Source organism: Gobio gobio (assembly GCF_949357685.1).
Source record: "Gobio gobio genome assembly, chromosome: 15".
In the NCBI taxonomy this organism is placed as follows: Eukaryota; Metazoa; Chordata; class Actinopteri; order Cypriniformes; family Gobionidae; genus Gobio; species Gobio gobio.
In genome coordinates, this window is record NC_137108.1 from 19,912,551 (window position 1) to 19,932,297 (window position 19,747).

Below are 19,747 nucleotides of genomic sequence, written 5' to 3' on the forward strand. Positions count from 1 at the left end.
AGTCCTGCTCCATAATACACTGTGCGTGTTTTTATTGGTGATTCTTCACTTAGGAAAAAATGACACTTCAAAGCTGTCAAACTTTCGTGTGAAATGTGCTCCCCTGTCACATTTAATTTCCAACAATACGGTATTCATAGGCTATAGATGCATAGCTACATACATCATAAATACACTAACTTCCATGTTTTTTGTGGACTTTCTATTGATAGGCTTAAGGATTTGTATACTGTACAAAAGTCCTCTAAACCTACCCACAGAAAACTTTCTGCGGACCCACTTTATATTAGGTGGCCTTAACTACTATAACATTTAAATTACTAATTCGATACAACGCACTTATTGTGTACATACATGTCTTTACATTGTACTTAATTTTTTTTAATTCCTGCATGTAATTACATCTGTAATTACATTTACTAAACCTACCCACACCACCACACCTGTCCCTGACATTACCTGTATCCCCTGAATAGCAGCAAAAGTGTTTTGCAATACAATATGAACACAATAAGTACATTGTACTTATTTTTTGATGTAAGTACATAGTAGTTAAGGCCACCTAATATAAAGTGGGACCCTTTCTGCATTTATACATTTTCAAAAAACATCATTTTGTAGGATTTATAAGCTGTTTTTCTTCATGAAAATATGTCCCACGCAAGGTCAAAGATGTCTGGTATTGCCATCATTCTGGGGACATTCATTTTTGTTACCTAGGGCCCCACACACACACACACACACACACACACACACACACACACACACACACACACACACACACACGTTGGGTTTTCATGTTTTATGGGGACTTTCCATAGGCGTAATGGTTTTTATACCGTGCAAACCGTATTTCATATCCCCCTACACTGCCCCTGCCCCTAAACCTACCCATCACAGGAGACATTCTACATTTTTACATTGTCAAAAAAACATCACTTAGTCTGATTTATAAGATGTTTTCCTCATGGAGACAAAAAAATGTCCCCACAAGGACGAGGATTTCGGATATTGCCATCTTTGTGGGGACATTTTTGTCCCCATAACGTAGGGATTACCAGTCCACACACACACACACACACACACACACACACACACACACACACACACACACACACACACACACACACACACACACACACACACACACACACACACACACACACACACACACACACACACACACACACACACACACACACACACACACACACACACACACACACACGTGTCTGGTTCACTATCTATGTGAGCATTCTCCATAGACGCAATGGTTTTTATACTGTACAAACTGTATATTCTATCCCCTTACACTAACCCTACCCATCATAGAAAACTTTCTGCATTTTAAAAACAAACACACACTTTACATTGTAATACTAGTGTAATACCCATGTCATTATACACATTTGTGTCCTCCTAAATCACATAAACAAGCACACGCACACACACACAAACAAAACACAGCCTATATATTTCTATAATAAATATTCTATTTTTTTCTAATAAAAGTATAAATTCAGCACTTTATGAGAAACATGAAAAAGTAGCCTAATTGAAGAAAAAATAGGCCTATATGTAATTTAAAACTATAATTTTACTTTTTTTATTATGTTTATTATAGCAGTTTATTAATTTATTAAATACATTTTCTATCCCTTTAGGGGATTGAAAAGTTCCACAGTTGAACCCAAATTGAAGAATCGCTATTATTCGTAATGTGTGTACTTTTCTTCATCACCCATTCATCTTTACATAATTTCTTTCATTGACAATGTGGAGTTTGCAAAGCACGAAAAGGACTTTGTTTGCTTTGCAAATACGAAAAAACTCCATCCTCTGCGGTTGTTCGAGGTATTTTAACATAGTTTTGCAAGAACTTGCATGAGTATCTTATCAACATTAGTAATTAGTAACTGTAAATAACGGTTCATAGGAAGTAAAAATGCAGTGGAGTAGAAATCCACATGGTGGCAGTGTGAAATTACAAACGGGACTGTTCCTTTCTACAGGTACGGCAGTTCATAACTCCATATTATAGTCAAACAACCGATAAATAAACATCATGCCCAACACATTCCAGTACCATAGCAAAGTTTTTTTTTTTTTTTGTGTGTGAAATAAAATAAAATAAATAAACTTAAAACCTTATAGGTTATGGGGAGAGTTTGGCACAGCATAACGCTTTTTGAGTATTTATTTTTTCCCACATTAATTTCACACGTCGAGTACAATTATGTGGTTTTGTTTCATTAATACAGTGTATACTTTTTTCTTGATTTACCCTGAAAGAATGGAAGTGAAATGTGACAACATGCCCCATAGGTGGGGTACATTGTAACATGTGAGGGGCACATTGTAAGTAACAACACCAAATGACAGCTTAAAATGTTATCTCATAGCCTATATTCAAAAAAATATACAAGACGAACTAAAATATTTTGTCACTAAAATACAATTATTAACTTTTTCAAATAAAAAAAAAAGCCATTTTTAAATCATTAAAAATATACTAATTTTTGAGTTTGACAACAAACACATGTCTAAATACAGCTATACAACATAGTTAAAAACATTATAATAATTAATAATTTCTGAACATTGACTCTGAGTCTTTATTCACCTTTTTCTCATGGTTTCTCAAAAGAATTTATAAAAGTAGCTTATAGAATATAATAGCGTATTCTAACAAGGGCTCATTGTAAAACACAGTGTGACAACATGCCCCACCTGCACAACTGGGATTTAAACCCGGGTCGTGTCTTCTGCTGGTTCGATCAGCATTAAAGAACTATCTCAACTGTTAAATAACATATTAAAATAATATCAGATTTGTCTTACTTTAAATAAACACAAAAAACAGAGATGAAAAATAAGCTTAAGAAATTTAATTTTGCTATGGTTAAATAAATCTTCAGTGATATCTTCCAAAAAATGTGAATTTTTTAAATAACTCCTAAATAATGTTGATATGGCAAATACTAAATACACTGAGGTTCGTCATCCTGCATGACATGTGTGGAAAGTATTAAACCATGTGTGTTACAACTAACCTCTCCCCTAAAGCCCTATACTTCTAAAACTACTTTTTGTGATTTATATTTAATATAGAAGGTTATCATATATGAAACCATAAAATAAATATTTGAATGATTTTGAGCTTCTGTATAGCCTATTATCATAAAGCTAAGGTTTGTATAATCAAGCTTCTCATTTGGCATGTTTGCATGATGTTGGCATACAGTGTTCACATTTAGCCACATATAAATGAACTTCTTGAACTTGAGGCAGAAAGGCCATAAAAGGCCGTGTGGTGGTCACACAGATGACTCGATCACTATAGCGTTTCTCCAGCGTCAGTAATAGAGAGCCCCAGTGGTGTGGACTGCATTATAGCTGTTTTCTTTCCTCTTACTCGCGTTCACATCCATGTGCTTCATCCCTCTCTCCCGCTCTCTCGCCGCCTCTGTTTTTCCATGATTTCCTGTTCACGTTTGTTGGCAGAAGTTGTTGGTGCTGGTGTTGTGCCCGGTACTGTGTAATGGGGACCTTGTTGGGTTGGGCCCCATTTACTCACCACAGCAGAGAGCAGCACGGGCAGCTGTGCACCCTGATCGGCCTGCTTTTTCCAGCAGCGCTGGAGCTCGCTACGGGACATGTCTGTGAAAGCATTACATCATTGACTCGCTCTGTTTTGAGGCTTTCCAGAGCTCACGGCCTTTAATTTTGCTTTCAATTCTGCAAATAGTCAAATTTGATTGGATGGCCAGTTGTCAACCTCAGACTTTGCAATTGTTGATGAGATTCAGATTCTATTGCTCAAGGCCACATTTTTGGGTGAAAGTTGAATCTCAGAAACCCTTTAATGTATCCTTTGTGCCTATGATGTTAACCTGGAAGTAGATGTCCTAACATTGCTAATGGTGCAAATGTTAAATAATAATAATAATGATTTCAGTTTAACCCTGTCTACTGTATCATATTTCATACATTCACTTTAAAGCCCTCTAAATGATCAAAATGTTAAAAACTTTGCTGTAAAACCTGCTGTACAAAATCTACATCTGATTCATATATATATTTTTAGTAAGTAAAAGACCTTGTAGTACACGCGTCTTTTTGCTGTGAAATTTTATTGATTTGATAATCCCCACGTGCATCAATGAGCCTTGGCCGCCCATGACCCTGTCGCCGGTTTACATATATTAGGCAGCAAGTAAACATTTTGTCCTCAAAGTTGATTTGTTAGAAGCAGGAAAAATGGGCAAGCGCAAGGATTTGAGCGAGTTTGACAAGGGCCAAATTGTGATGACTAGATGACTGGGTCAGAGCATCTCCAAAACTGCAGCTCTTGTGGGGTGTTCCCGGTCTGCAGTGGTTAGAATCTATCAAAAGTGGTCCAAGGAAGGAACAGTGGTGAACCGGCTGTTTCAGCAAAAATGGTTCAGGAATGGTTTGAGGAGCACAACAACGAGTTTGAGGTGTTGACTCGGCCTCCAAATTGCCCAGATCTTAATCCAATCGAGCATCTGTGGGATGTGCTGAACAAACAAGTCCGATCCATGGAGGCCCCACCTCGCAACTTATAGGACTTAAAGGAACTGCTGCTAACATCTTGGTGCCAGATACCACAGCACGGGGTCTAGTGGAGATATATATATATAATCATGTTAAAATGTGAGTGTAAAATATGATACATCAGGCTTTTGAGGAACATTTATTTATCTCTCAATCTCCATTGCATTGCATTATTGACCACACAATCATAAAACTAAACATTTAAATATTATCTTACTAAGACATATTATTGGGTGATATAGATTGGAGACTGATATTTATATGCATTTTATATAATTAGCCTGCTATAATGTCTTATATAAATATCTTTTTGGCCATATAAATATCAGCAAATGCACTTTCATATATATATATATATATATATATATATATATATATATATATATATATATATATATATATATATATATATATATATATATATATATATATATATATATATATATATATATATATATATATATATATATATATATATATATATATATTGGGCCTCTGCTTAAAATTAAAGGTGCGTGCTTTTTTCATCCTTGAGCTTCATATTCTCACTTTTTTTTTTTTTAACTTGTAATTTTATCTAAAGGTTCGATAAACTGTTCCATTTTTTTAAAAAAAGGGAGGGGGGGGGGGTGAAAACATATAAAACGTATGAGTTACGATCGACTGTTCACCTTCATTTACAGCTGTTCTCTCTATATTGTCTTAAATCGGTTTCAAGACCACACAAATAGAAGCTATGCTGTCACGACTGATATGGTAAAGACACTGGCCTTGAATATTTAGGTATTTCATAGGTCCACAAAGTGTAATTCGGTCTCCTAATGTTACTGAATGTAAACCCCCAGACCTCATTAAGGAAGTAAATGACATAATGTTCAGACACATAACTATTACAAATACTGGCCTTCCCTCGTTGGCAACGGAAAATGCAGAACTGCAGACGCACATGGCATCATGCCCTCACCACTGCAGTCATACTGTATAAACTACTCTGAAATGCTGTCGTTCATTATGTAATGGCTACATTGTTCCACTTCAAACGGTTCACTTTCTGTTGGTAATAGTATTGTAATGCACTGTGTGGTTTATAAACGCTTGAGTGTGGTACAGTGGGCCTATGTACAGTATTTGTCTAATAGTTGCCAGGTATTGAGATCACAAGCAAGTCCTAAGCTTTTTGGTTTTATTTGACCTGATGGCTTATTACATCTCTAATAGGCATTCTACACTTCTCTTAAGCCTAGGTTATTGTCTTTTTAAAACTGCTTTAAACATGGTAAAACTTTTTTACACTTGTTTAGCACTGCTGTTTTTCTTTTTCTTTCTTTGTTTTAGAATGTAAGGGCCATTTGTTTAGTAATAATAGCACATTAAATATTCATGTGCTTTACACAATAGAAACATTGACGCACTGTATGTTTGTTTCAGCATTTGAAAAAGGCATTAATTGGAGTGAAAGAGAGACTGTTTTAATTTTACAGTTATGGCCCAAAAAATCTATTCAGGACCAACTGGATGGTTTACAGACAGAAATAAGCCCAACATATGTTTAATACTGAGAGTTATTTCAAAGTTATGTAAAGTTAAGTACATCTTTCAAAATTTGTGACATCTGAATGAAACAGATAATCAAAAAAGAAAAATTGAAGGGGCGAGACTTGGTTCCATTCATTGTTTATTGAATGGAGGCATTCAGATCTGAATGTAAGCTTGCAGTCGATCATAAGAAAGGAGCAGGTTTTAAGTGGACTAAATGTTAAATTATAGAAGTCCTGCGTATGTCATCAGAGAGTCTCTCATTTTCATTGGACAAAAATAAAAAATATATAAATAGATGAATAGATCACAATACGCTCTATAACATGCATCAAGAAAATATGGTAACACTTTACAATAAGGTTCATTAGTTAACATGAACTAATAATGAACTGCACTTATAAAGCATTTATTTATCTTTGTTAATGTTAATTTCAACATATACTAATCCATTATTAAAATATTGCTAACATTTGTTAATGCACTGTGAACTAACATGAACAAACCATGAACAGCTGGATTTTTATGAACTAACGTTAAAAAAGATGAACTAATGCTGAACAGAGGTGTTGTTCATGGTTAGTTCATGTTAACCAATGCATTAACTGTTAACTAATACAGCCTTATGGTTAAGTGTTACCGAACATATATAGGGGGAATTTTCATTTCATGCCGACTTTAAACAAGTCACATGTGTTTGTCCAATAAATGAAACTTACATTGCAAATACACTATATTGCCAAAAGTATTGGGACACCCCTCCAAATCATTCAGGTGTTCCAATCACTTCCATGGCTAAAGGTGTATAAAATCAAGCACCTAGGCATGCAGACGCTTCTACAAACATTTGTGAAAAATGGGTCGCTCTCAGGAGCTCAGTGAATTCAAATTAATATCAGTAATACCATTGTGCAGCCAGATGCCTGTATAGCCCTATAGGCCTATATAATATATATTTGTACAATCTCTAGTTGCTAAGAAAGACATAACTACATAATTATTACATGTTATTATTACATTTCACATGAAAGTAATACAAATAAATACTGATTCAGTGTGGTTTTTGTTACTCATTGATGCTTGAACTCCACCTTTAAATAACGCTACGCTATGCCCTCTGTGTACGAAACTGCTTGCATTAAGCTCAATTAAAACTGAATGAATCGATTCAGCATTCAACACCATCCGTAAAGATGTGTTAAATTCGACAAAGTGATTTAATGAAGGATGTATTAATGTTGTGAATTAGCACATTTTATTATACCATTTTTAAATTGGCCGTTAAAGTTTTTTATGGGACAATTTCAAAACGCACTGATCCTTTAACAATGCATTGGCGCAAACATTTTTTGGAGGTGCAAGTAAGAGAAGAAAGCTTTATAGAGTCAAAATATAACACACTCACTTCATCATGAAATGCTGAAGTGAGTGTGCAGTTATATTTTGCCCATTTCACAGCGTGATTTTTTCGACTGCCACAAATACTGCCCTAACAAAATACAGATTTGTGCACTTTTTACTGTACCTGTTTTTTAATTGGCCTATAGTTTGAATGTAGTTTTATTGTATGGTTAAAAATGTTTTACCTTGCCAAAGCATCGACCCAGCTCTTTGATCTAATGGTGTTGTTGAGCGCTCCAAACGCAAACTTTTTTTACAGTAATTGACAGTACTCTGATCCAATAGTTTGGGGGAACTAGTGGAGGTGGCAATAACATTTTAGGGTGGCCGTGACACCCTTTACACAGTCTGGTCTGGTCTGGTCTGGTCTGAGTCTGGGTTTGGCGGTTGCCAGGAGAACGGTACTTGCCTGCATTGTGCCAAGTGTAAAGTTTGGTGGAGGGGGGATTATGGTGTGGGGTTGTTTCTCAGGGGTTGGGTTTGGCCCTTTAGTTCCAATGAAAGGAACTCTTAATACTTCAGCATACCAAGACATTTTGGAAAATTTCATGCTCCCAACTTTGTGCGAACAGTTTGGGAATGGCACCTTCTTCTTCCATGACTGCGCACCAGTCCACAAAGCATGGTCCATAAAGAGTCCTGACCTCAACCCGATAGAACACCTTTGGGATGAATTAGAGCAGAGCCAGGCCTTCTCGTCCATCATCAGTGCTTGACCTCACAAATGCGCTTCTAGAAGAATGGTCAAAAATTCCCATAAACACACTCCTAAACCTTATGGAAAGCCTTCCCAGAAGAGTTAAAGCTGTTATAGCTGCAAATGGTGGACCAACTCCATATTAAACCCTACAAATTAAGAATGGGATGTCATTAAAGTGCATGTAAAGGCAGGCACCACAGCTTTTGGCAATATGCAGATGAGAACATTAATCTCAAAATATAAATAGAATAATTCTTAGCACAAACCCACAATAACAAAAAATCTAGATGACCTCTTATTATAGTGAGTAGTGCAATTTCATCATGACACCACTTCCTCTAACATCAGAATCAAGTGCAGGGCATCTTTCCATATCAAATAATGAGTTTCTTTCTAAAAGTGTTCACATGTGGTAGACCACCACTTTGAGCAAAACAATGTGCTTTGTTGGGGGAGAAAGCATGTGTTATTATTATACAAAGCTGTATATACTTCAACATTTCCATCCCTGCAGGCACTTCAAGACATGAAGAAGCTGGAAAATTCTGTTAAGAAGATCAAACAGCCAATCCACTTCCTTGCTCTATCTAATGGTCATTCTTAGAATCCTTCAAACATCTTTGATATATGCATTTGACTTTTAGTTGCATTCATGTATGTAAAATACATCTTGAATTATGACAAAATACTGGATTCAAGCAACTATCAAAATCAGATAGAGTTCTTACGATACATCTGTTTACATGTCATGGTCAGCCACACACACACACACACACACACACACACACACACTGCTCGGCTGCAGTGGGTTTGTTTTGACTCACTAATTCCTGAACAAACTCCTTAAATATAAACAAAATAATACATTTTTCAATTTTAGTTCTTGCCCAACAAGGCCTCCATTATGCCAGTGACATTTCATACTTTGATCAATTTAATTAAGTTAAATCCAGTGTTGTAACAGTTGAATGCGATGTGGATTATTGTGTGCTATTGGACTGATTTGTAAATATGAATGCAATAATAAACAAACAAACAAATTAACAAGTAGGTAAAACCCTTCGTATAAATATATGTGGATCCACTTAAAAGAATGAAATTAATAAATGAATGATAATAGATAGACAGAAGCTTTTACTGTATGTAACGTGTCTATGAATCATCTGTATTGATGTTCTCCATGTAACCATTCCGATCTTATGAATGCAATTCAACTGTTGTGGGTCACGTTCAGAATCAAAGGTGAATCTAGTTTAGTCCAAGGTCAATTTAAGCCAGAGAGCTGATTACAGTAAACACATCTCTCGCTTGTGTTTGTTGACAATGGAACATCATCTTTGGATGAGGTTTTCTGAAGTCTTCTGTCTAATGGGAATCAACGCTCTGATGTCAAATTGCAATCGGGTTTCAGCTGTCTTGTTCTCCAATTGCAGGGATCAGACATCTTACGTGCGAATTTGTTATCATTCAGGTAAATTGAGTATAATCTGCCGTAATGACTGATTATATGGCGCATGAAGGATAAGCCTTGTGTAAAACTGTTTTATTGGTTGATTTCACAAAATAAAATAAAGGTAAAATAAAAAATACATATTATAATACATGTAATATATGATAAACAATGAACTATTTAAATAAAACTATTACATAATAAAAAACAGTATTTTCTAAAAATACTGAAAAGAAAGAAATATATTTATTTAGATTTTAAAAAGGTCAAAAACAATCTAAAAAAAATTAAGTAAATATATTAATATTGTGAAATATTATTACAATTTAAAATAACTAATTCTATATATGAATATATTTTAAAATATAAAAATATAATCCTGTGATGGCAAAGCTCAATTTTCAGCAGCAATTTCTTTAGTCTTTAGTATTGAAAACTTGTCTTTTTGATCAAATAAATCCAGCCGTGGTGAGCATATTCTTTCAAAAACATAAAAAAAAAATTATTCCAAACTTTTGAACGGTAGTGTAAATCAAGTGTTTAATTTGAGAAGAAAAAAATCTAACCCAATTAGACCTGACATTAAAAAGACAACGCTTCACCTTTCAGCCCTTCAAGACGTTTGGGGACAGTCTAACCTGCCATGCATTAGAGATAAAATCCTTTAAAGTGTGGGGTCAGTGACCCATCACTGACTGTGCACTTATGCCACTTACTGCACAGCTCTCCCACGGGATGATGTCTGGATTGCTGGGAGAAATATATAGACCATAAAGGAACAAAAACTGTCATAAAGCTTTGATTAAGGCCCAGGTTAAAAGACACAGGCAAGGGAAACGGCTGAGTTATGACGGCAGTTGAGGCTAGCGTTATTGTTCCCGTGACAGAGCTCTTAGCACGGGTGGCTCATTGTAAACAGCTCCTTTCCGAAGAGCAGACAGTCATTAATCGCCGAAGCAATCCCAGACTCCTTCAGTGTACCCTCTGCATCAGAAATCACACTGCCGCCACCAGCACATTCACTAAAGCTTGAAAGGTTGTGACTCTGTCTACTCTCAGCTGCATGTGACTCTTTTTATTTTTACCCTATTATGGCTGATGTGTCATTTTAACAGCTATTATTAACCTCATGACCATTTTCTTTGCTGTACTGTCTTTTGTAGGTAAAAATATACTCATAAAATGACATTATATTCGATTAATAGTTCTTGAACATTTTTAATAGCTCTATTGCTGTTTTTTTGGATGTTATGCAGAAGGTTCATTAGTATGTTTCTGAAAGTCATAGGAATTAACCTATTTTACAAGGTGGTAATTTTGTATCAGATCATACTTTTTCATATGATTTTAGAAACAAAGGTCCTCCTCTAACCCCACCCCAAACCCTAAAACCCGCCACTGGGGCGTAAGCAGATTGCACAAAAACGTATGAATGAGATCGTACAAATCATGCGAATTTGCCACCATTTGGCCAAAACGAATAGCCATGCATGTTGAAATTGGAGCAACACTTTGATTTGTTTCACATTTTTTCCTTTTAAAATCTTATATGACTTAAATTTTATTCACGGTTAATTTTCTACGCTGTAAAAAAAGTTGCAGCCTTAAATATTTAAGTACAATCAACTTGGAAAAGGAAATTGTAAAAAGTGATCAGTTGACTTAACTTAAAAAAGTTAGTAAACCAGTTGCCTTAAAATTAAGTAAATAAACGTCATGCGTAATTGAAAAGATTAAGTTGTGAACTTGAAAAGTTTATGTACTTTCCTCAATTTTTTAAGTTAAGTCAACTGATCACGTTTTACAGTGTACATTACAATGTCTTAAAAAATGAGTTGAATCGTGTATAACTAATAAAAAAGTAGAAAATGCTTAAAAGCAATGTAAAAACATATGTTGTCATAACTTTTTTTACAGTGTAACCTGCATATGTTATTCTATTTGACAACATTTGACTGCACACCTTGTGAATTATTTAATAGCAAGTACATATAGGCTTATGTTTTGTAATACTAGCACCTGCTCACAGATTGAATTAATAGAAAGTATACTGTCTCAGAAATAAACAAAGGTATTAGTTTGTTTGTCCTTTGATGCCACCTGCATCGCATTACGTCTGCCTGGCAATTATCTGCAGACAAAGGAGTCAGAGCTTTGATTCTGTAACACCATCTTCTAAATTCAACACTTGCAGGCAGACATAATCCAGCCAATAATTTATTTACCCATGACACTTTCATTATTTAGTAAGCAGAGGCACCGGCAAGATGTGCACAATTAACAGACCTGGATAACTGAGCTGAGATGTTCAGACCTTGCGCGTCATCTCTCCTATCCAAAACACGTAAATCAAATCACTTATTAACGGCATGAGAAGTCATCAGTAATGCTTATATATATGAGCACAATATATGTAAATGAAAAATTAAGAATTAAAGTTATTAAATAATGATCTTTTAAACATGTAATAATATAGGCTAATAGTGTTCAAAATTCAAAACTAGCCCACACTTTTTTGTATTAACTGCAGTTTATGACTGTAACACACTGCTGCGAACAACAATAACAACTTGAAGTCAGACAGATGTTGGTGCTGCCGTCCGGCCGCCACACCCACTGGCCCTGACCCCGCCCCGCCTGCCTCTCTCGCCCCGCCTCTACGAGGGACCGCAATGATTTAGAAGTTCAGGAATCCCACGTGACGTCACCAAAGGGTGATGTAATGCTTCTCTAAATAGATCGTATTGTAATCTTTCCTCAGTCCAACGTGGTTCCTTCAGAAAGTGTGCTGCATCTTCTCCAGACTTCTGCGGTGAGTTGTTTGAGTTGTTTTTCATGCCGATACATCCATTCCTTCGCATTCACATGCACTTGCCGAGTCGGTGCCATTGAAATAGTCATTCTCTTGAGCCTGAAGAAGTGACAAGTTGTTAGGGATTCACATTTAACAGATTTCAAGTACTTTTACAGACTCTGTCTGGGCGCGTGAAGTCGTTCACGTTTCATGCAGAAAAGTAAACACACTGAACATGATTGATTATTTGCGGATCTCCAGGGATTGTTTGCATGTAACAGCTTTGCGCACTGTCTATGCTTTGAAAAGCCAAATTGCGCGTTAAGGGATGGTGTCGCATTGAATCTTGATTCTGTTCTCAAACTTGAGTCGTTGTATTGTGCAAAACTTTACGCGGAGTCGGTAGTTGTTAGTTTGCGCGCATGAAGCTGTCAAACACGATGCGTTTCTACAGTTTTTACTTGTGCGTGCATGTGTTTGTATGTGCATGTGTGTGGCAAGCTGTATTAACACGTATTCCTCCAACTAACTCGTTTTCGTGTTATCTGTAGCCTACTTATTACTAATTACTAGTAATAGCTTAATATATTCGGCCCTAGTATAATTTTTCAATTTCACTAGTAGGCTAACTATTCATTGATAGCTACTTTTAGTTATTAGTAACTTTTCAAATGGTAGCCTATCTGTTCCAGTTTTCATTGTTAAACAGACATTCATTATTGACTAGTGTTTTTTATACAGTAGACATTCAGACTATGCATTAGCAAATATGAGTCAAATACATTTCTAAACAGTAAATTAAGAAATGTTACTAGTAACTATTGAGATCAGTAAGTGTTTCATAAATATGCGTGGTAGCCTACTAATAAATAAGTAGCCTAATAAAACTGGAATAGTAGCTATTGTTAGATTTTAGTAATAATTCTGTGTAATGCATTTCCAAAACATGCTTGAAGTGGTTGACCAATCACAACATACGGCTCCAGTTGACTGATCAGAGCATTTGCGCTTTTCGGAAGTAGGGGCGTCATATAATGTAAAATATATGTGAGAAATTATGTTTTCTGAACATATAAGCACAAAAACCTATGGAAGTAAACTTAATGAAGATTTAATGGCATAATATGGCCTCTTTAAATATTTTGGTAATGCTTTTAGCTACCAAAAATAGTTTAATATAGTTCACAAATATAGATTCATTACACAGAATTCCATAATAGTAACTTTAGTAATAATTTGTTAGATTCTTAGTAACTTACAATATATATATATATATATATATATATATATATATATATATATATATATATATATATATATATATATATATATATATATATATATATATATATATATATATATATATATATATATAGCTACTAGAAACAGTAATACTTACAGTAAAACTAGAATAGGCCTACCAGCAACAATTGGAATACATAATAGTCTGAAGTGAATAGTTGATAGGCTATTTGAACCAGATCCAGAAGAATACAGTGGCAAAACAATGCAGTTTGTTTCCAGTAACAATGGAATAGTTATTCAAATAAGCAATTGGAATGTAGGCTACTTGTGAATAACTGGAAAATATTTGCTATTGGACTCACTATAAAGTAGGCTAGTGGCTATTGGATTACTTGCAAGTAGAAATAAGAACGAATAACATATATATTAGTTAGTTGGTTCAAATGAATAAGTGTTAAAATGGCTTGCCACAGCGCATATGTTGGGTCCCTCTCGCGCTGTGACACAAGTGTGTTCTGCATTGTTCCTCTGAAGCGGTCCGTCCACGAGAATTAGTTTGTAGCGTTGAGCCTGTTTTGTTTCATTCATCAACACGCAGAAACTGAGGAACTTCTTTCGTCTCTGAAAACTACTGCACCTCTGTATTTTCCCGTTTCGACGAGAGCTACCGCGAGTGTCAGAGGTGTCCCAGTCCGCTCTTTTATAAAGGCTGAGTTAAAGCATGCACGGTATGGATCTTTGAACAGAGCAACACGTTTTTATTTTCTAACACTGTAACAAGAAAGCCATGCAACGACGCATGACGTCATAATGCAGGCCAGTCAGACTTTGATTAACCGTCCAGATATTGAGGGTTTCAGCGGTTTGTGCTGACGGGGCAAACTCTCTCCTAAAAGCCTAAATGCTTAAAAGATTTGAATCCACTGACACGTTTGTCTGGGTTCTTTTTTTTACAACACAAATACATATTTGTTTGTAAGAAAGTACAGCAAACAATTGTCGTAAAATGTAGGCTATTTACAGATCAACTTCGAACAGGGAGGAAGATTTAAATATGAAGTTAATTCTATCACATTATCCAGGTTGGAGATTTAACAAGTTCACCTAAAAAGGTAAAGTCTGCATCATTTACTCACTTTCATGTTGATACAAACCTGTTTCTATGGAACACAAAAAGAGAATGGCATTTTTATTGCATGGAAAAAAAATCTATGAAAGTGAATGGCAGCTGAGGCTGTCAGTCTTTGCATTCTGTCTACACTTATCCTTTTATGTTCCATGGAAGAAAGCAAGTCATTCAAGTTCGGAATAACATGACAGTGAGCAAATTGCTGGACATTCAACTTATAGCTTGATTTATGAGAACCTGATTAGAAACATGTAAAACATGTATCATCTCTGAAATACGCCATATTGTCAGCTGCGAAACGAGACATATCTAATATTGGAAAAAAAATGTCTATAAACATTCCTTCCCTATCCGGTTGAATTAATCCGGCTGATTGAGTGAAATACATTGCTTTATAATATGTGGTACATGATAACATAGCATTTTAATTTTAATCACAAATGGCATGTGTTCATTTTGGCATCACTTTTGTTCACTAAACAACAGCAACGTTCTGATGCAACATTCATATTTCAAATATTTGTACCTCTGGAATCAAAGTCAGCCTAAAGTTCTCTGTTAGTTTATGTTTGAGAAGATGTGATAACTGACAGTGATTGAAGGTTGCCTTTGTGAGGCCCCTTCGTCTGTTCATTATGAGAGGTTTATGGCATCCTTTGCATTGTCTGTGTGTTTCTTATTCCTTGCCCCGGGCCCTCTGCTGATCCTACCTTGAACCTTTGCTGCCGAAGGCCTGTGGAGGACGGGGGGAGGTTGGATTAGAATTGTGGTGCAAGTTTGTGCTTGCTGTAACCTTCTCCCCTCGGCCTGCGCACCATACTGTTTGAATTCAAATGTATAGCAGAGGCGAAAGTTCCTCACCGGTTCCCTGTGAAACTGTACTCCGGTCCCCTAATCCTCCTCGGCTGCCACATCGGGCCATTCTAAATTTGAAGTGTAACGAAATTTCCTGTGTTAAATGAAAACACCGGTGAAATAAAAGCCAAGCAGTGTATGACCACCGGTGAGCAAACATCTCACACCTGGCCTTGTGTCACATGGGGATATGGAGCAGTTTAGGTGGCTAAAAGACTAGCTGGAGGGTGGAAATGATACGGTAATATTTTTCATAATAATGAATGAAGTGCGTAATCCTATGTTTAAATGAACAGATTTGATGACAGTCTTTGTAGTGCGGATTTCGCATGTTGGAGAACATGCATATTGGAAATGTGGAATATTGCTGCAGGCGTCTTATTGTGTTGCACTGTTGGTTTTGCTTTTGGAATTAGGCCAGATGATATCAAAAGACAGCATATCTCGGGTCTTGTAACACTTGAGAACACAGCATATTTACAATAATTACTATAGATCCTCAAATCTTGACTGATACGGAAAGGAGTTTGTAAAGTTTAAGGCTAGATAAGGACACGGCAACATGTTCTTTCACTATAAAGGTGAATGAAATCAAAACTGACCATATTTGTTATGAATGAGTCATCTATGCACCTTATTCCAAAGAAAAAAAGGTTTGGGCTTTACCATCCTGTAGCTAAAAAAATGAAAGCATTGCACTGGCAACCCGAAGGTCATGGGTTCAAATCCAGTGAAAGCAGGAACTGATAAAACTAGTTTTAGTTAATATCAAATATATTTATTCTAAGTGGGAACTGGAAGTCAGTGTAAAGTCAAGCTAAATCAGTCGGATTAATTCGACCTGGAGAGGGAATTTGTATCATTTTTTTTTCTTTTTCTTTTTTTTTATCATCAGCTATATGTCTTGTTTCACAGGTGACAATATGGAATGTTTTTGATGTTCGCATAAATCAAGCTAAAAATTGAATATCCAATAATTTGCTCAATCTCATGTTATTTAGAACTTGTATGACGTTGTTTTCATCTAAAAACCTAAAATCCAATCCAAGTCGCCTTGGATAAATATGTAAAATATCATGACTTACTTCACCTCTGAAATGTCTTTCCTTTTCAGCTGAGCGAAGGATAAAATAGAGATGATTCAATCAATTTCTGATGGATAAAATCAAGTCCCATCCAACATTTCTATCTCGTTGAATATCCTATTTCACTCAAAAATATATCGCATTATGGAAAATAAAATGTTAAAAACATTAACTCTCTGTAAATGAATATTCTGTCATCATTTACTCACCCTCAAGATGTTCTAAGCCTGCATGAGTTTCTTTGTTCTGTTGAACACAAAAGAAGATATTTTGAAGAATGTTGGGAAAGTTGCTGGTACAAGTACTATAGAAGTCAATTGGGGCCAGAAACCAATTTATTTATTTAAATATCTTCTTTTGTGATCAACAGAACATAGAAAGAAAGGTTCAAAACAACATGAGCGTTAGTAAATGATTACAGGATTAAAATTTTGAGGGGAACTATCCCTTTAAGAAGATATTTTGACAAATGTTTCAGTGTTTTCTTGTCCATACAATGAAAGTCAATGGTAACCAAATTAGTTTACCAAGATACTTCAAAATATCTTCTTTTGTGTTCTGTGAAAGAAAGCATTAAAACAGGTTTGCAGCGACATGTGGGTGAGTAAATGATGACAATTTTTTAGATGAGCTGTCCCTTTATTTGAGCAAAAATCGTTCTGTAAAAAGTGTTCAATCTCATCTTTAGTGACAGAGGCGCTTCCAAGGTTGAATACTGAACAGCCAAACTGACCATTTTCAAATAGCAATTAACAATGAGAATAATTAAGCAAGATTGAGAAAAAAGTGAGAGCGGAATAAGACAGATGCGGTATAGACTTGGAGACGCAACTTTCTGAGAGCTGTGTGTTAGTGACTTGTCATTTAGCAGACGTGTTCTTGATGTCAGTTCGCTTACAGAAACACCCTGTCCAGACCATGTGTCCCAGAGGACCCCGTGTCAGAAGCCGCCTGGAGGTGCTCTGCCCCAAGGCCGGACTGTAAGGAAAAAGATGTCTGGTTAACATAACGGCAAATTTGCATGTTTTGACTGCATGGGAGGAAACAGTTGACTAGACCAATCGGACAGGGAAAAAAATGCACATGCAAATCGTGCATGAAAGCGTTCACACAGCGGGGCTCATGCATATCCAAGCCTGAAGCATTTGAATTCATGTTTTTCTCCGCATGTTTTCATCTTTCAAAGTTTCGAACGTGTTTATTTTCCACACATTTGGAAAGTGTTTGTTGTCTAGCTGTCTAAGCAGTGTGTCAATACGTAGCCACAGTCATTAGTCTGTTTTGCTGCTGTATATGAAGGGGACTCGACTCTGGCTGTCATGGACTATTACAGCTGTGTCTCATTAGGCTGTTGTAGACCATAATACTGTTACTCTTTCGCACAAAACTTACATAAGGGTGCTGTAAAATGCCCAAAACAGGTGTTAGGAACGTTGGTCAAGTTTATGATCACCTGTGATGCACGACACACCGCCAAACTTTGCAACACCGTGTTTTCACTGTTGCGATAAAATGTTCATAAGCATTTGTTGCCATCTTATAATCAGGCCCACACAGAATCTGCATCCACTGACCTTCTGAGGCCTGGCAAGGGGCGTGACATTTCCAAAACATGCTTGAAGTGGTTGACCAATCACAACATACGGCTCCAGTTGACTAATCAGAGCATTCGCGCTTTTCGGAAGTAGGGGCTTCATATAATGTAAAATATATGTGAGAAATGATGTTTTCTGAACATATAAGCACAAAAACCTATGGAAGTCAACTAAATGAAGATTTAATGGCATAATATGGCCTCTTTAAATATTTTGGTAATGCTTTTAGCTACCAAAAATAGTTTAATATAGTTCACACATATAAATTCATTACACAGAATTCCAATGGTCCAACGCAAAAGCGTCCATAGATTCCATCTTGGCCTGATTTTTACATTCTTATAGATTTATTTTAAGAACGCAGGGGTGGAAAGAGGGACGTACAGTCAGAATCACACACCCAGGCACCCTATAGATCATCACCCGTTGAATAGAATGAGACTGAAGCACAATTGGTGCCTGATATATTCCACAGAATCACACTCTGATCCCCATGGCGACAGTAGTAGAGAGCTCAGCGTGGGCCCACATATGAAAACCATTGCAAACTACGTCCCATCAGCATCAGAGGAGCAGCCCGATTACACTCCATGTGCGTGAAACTGAATGACTGGCATACCATTCCATTGTCAGTCTTTGATCCATGGCATTTAGCAGCATCATGGCACTGAACAAGGGATTCCAGTGCTCATGGTGAGCTGTAACTGAGAGAGAGAGATTTGTCATTGAAATGTAATCACCACTTGTGAAACGGACACTAGAAATAGTTCAGAGTTTTGTCATTGTAATGAAACATTTTTACACTTTATTGCCCTCTCTGTAATTTGTCACCCTGTCACTGCTGTGTTGCCACACATTATCACCCTGTTGGATAGAGGCATATATATTATATTATATTATATTATATTATATTATATTATATTATATTATATTATATTATATTATATTATATTATATTATATTATATTATATTATATTATATTAATTATATTATATTATATTATATTATATTATATTATATTATATTATATTATATTATATTATATTATATTAATTATATTATATTATATTATATTATATTATATTATATTATATTATATTAATTATATTATATTATATTTATTATATTATATATTAAGTTAAAAAAGATAAAAATATCAGTGTTGTACAATTGTCCTGATATTTATAATGAAGAAAAAATTATAATTGAAAGGATGAAGAAACATTATTGTGTAGTTTAACATAATAATTTATTGTTATTTCTTAGAAATAAAGCACAATATAAATATCTGAAAAACTTAATATAAGTATAATAAATATAACATAGAAAAATAAAATGATATCGTAAACATATAGTAAATTACTATACGACCATGTAT

The 19,747-nt window shown here is 35.5% G+C and overlaps 2 protein-coding genes across 2 annotated transcripts in view; one reads left to right on the forward strand and one right to left on the reverse strand.

Annotated features, from left to right (window-relative positions):
- gtf3c6 (general transcription factor IIIC, polypeptide 6, alpha) overlaps positions 1–19,747 on the reverse strand; it is a 1,355,101-nt gene that overhangs the window by 909,857 nt on the left and 425,497 nt on the right. The window lies entirely within an intron of this gene.
- Positions 12,431–19,747, forward strand: part of creb5b (cAMP responsive element binding protein 5b) — a 96,628-nt gene continuing 89,311 nt past the window's right edge. Inside the window, exon 1 of the mRNA XM_079837520.1 lies at positions 12,431–12,477. The gene's annotated coding sequence lies outside the window, so the exon portion shown is untranslated. The remainder of the gene's footprint in view (positions 12,478–19,747) is intronic.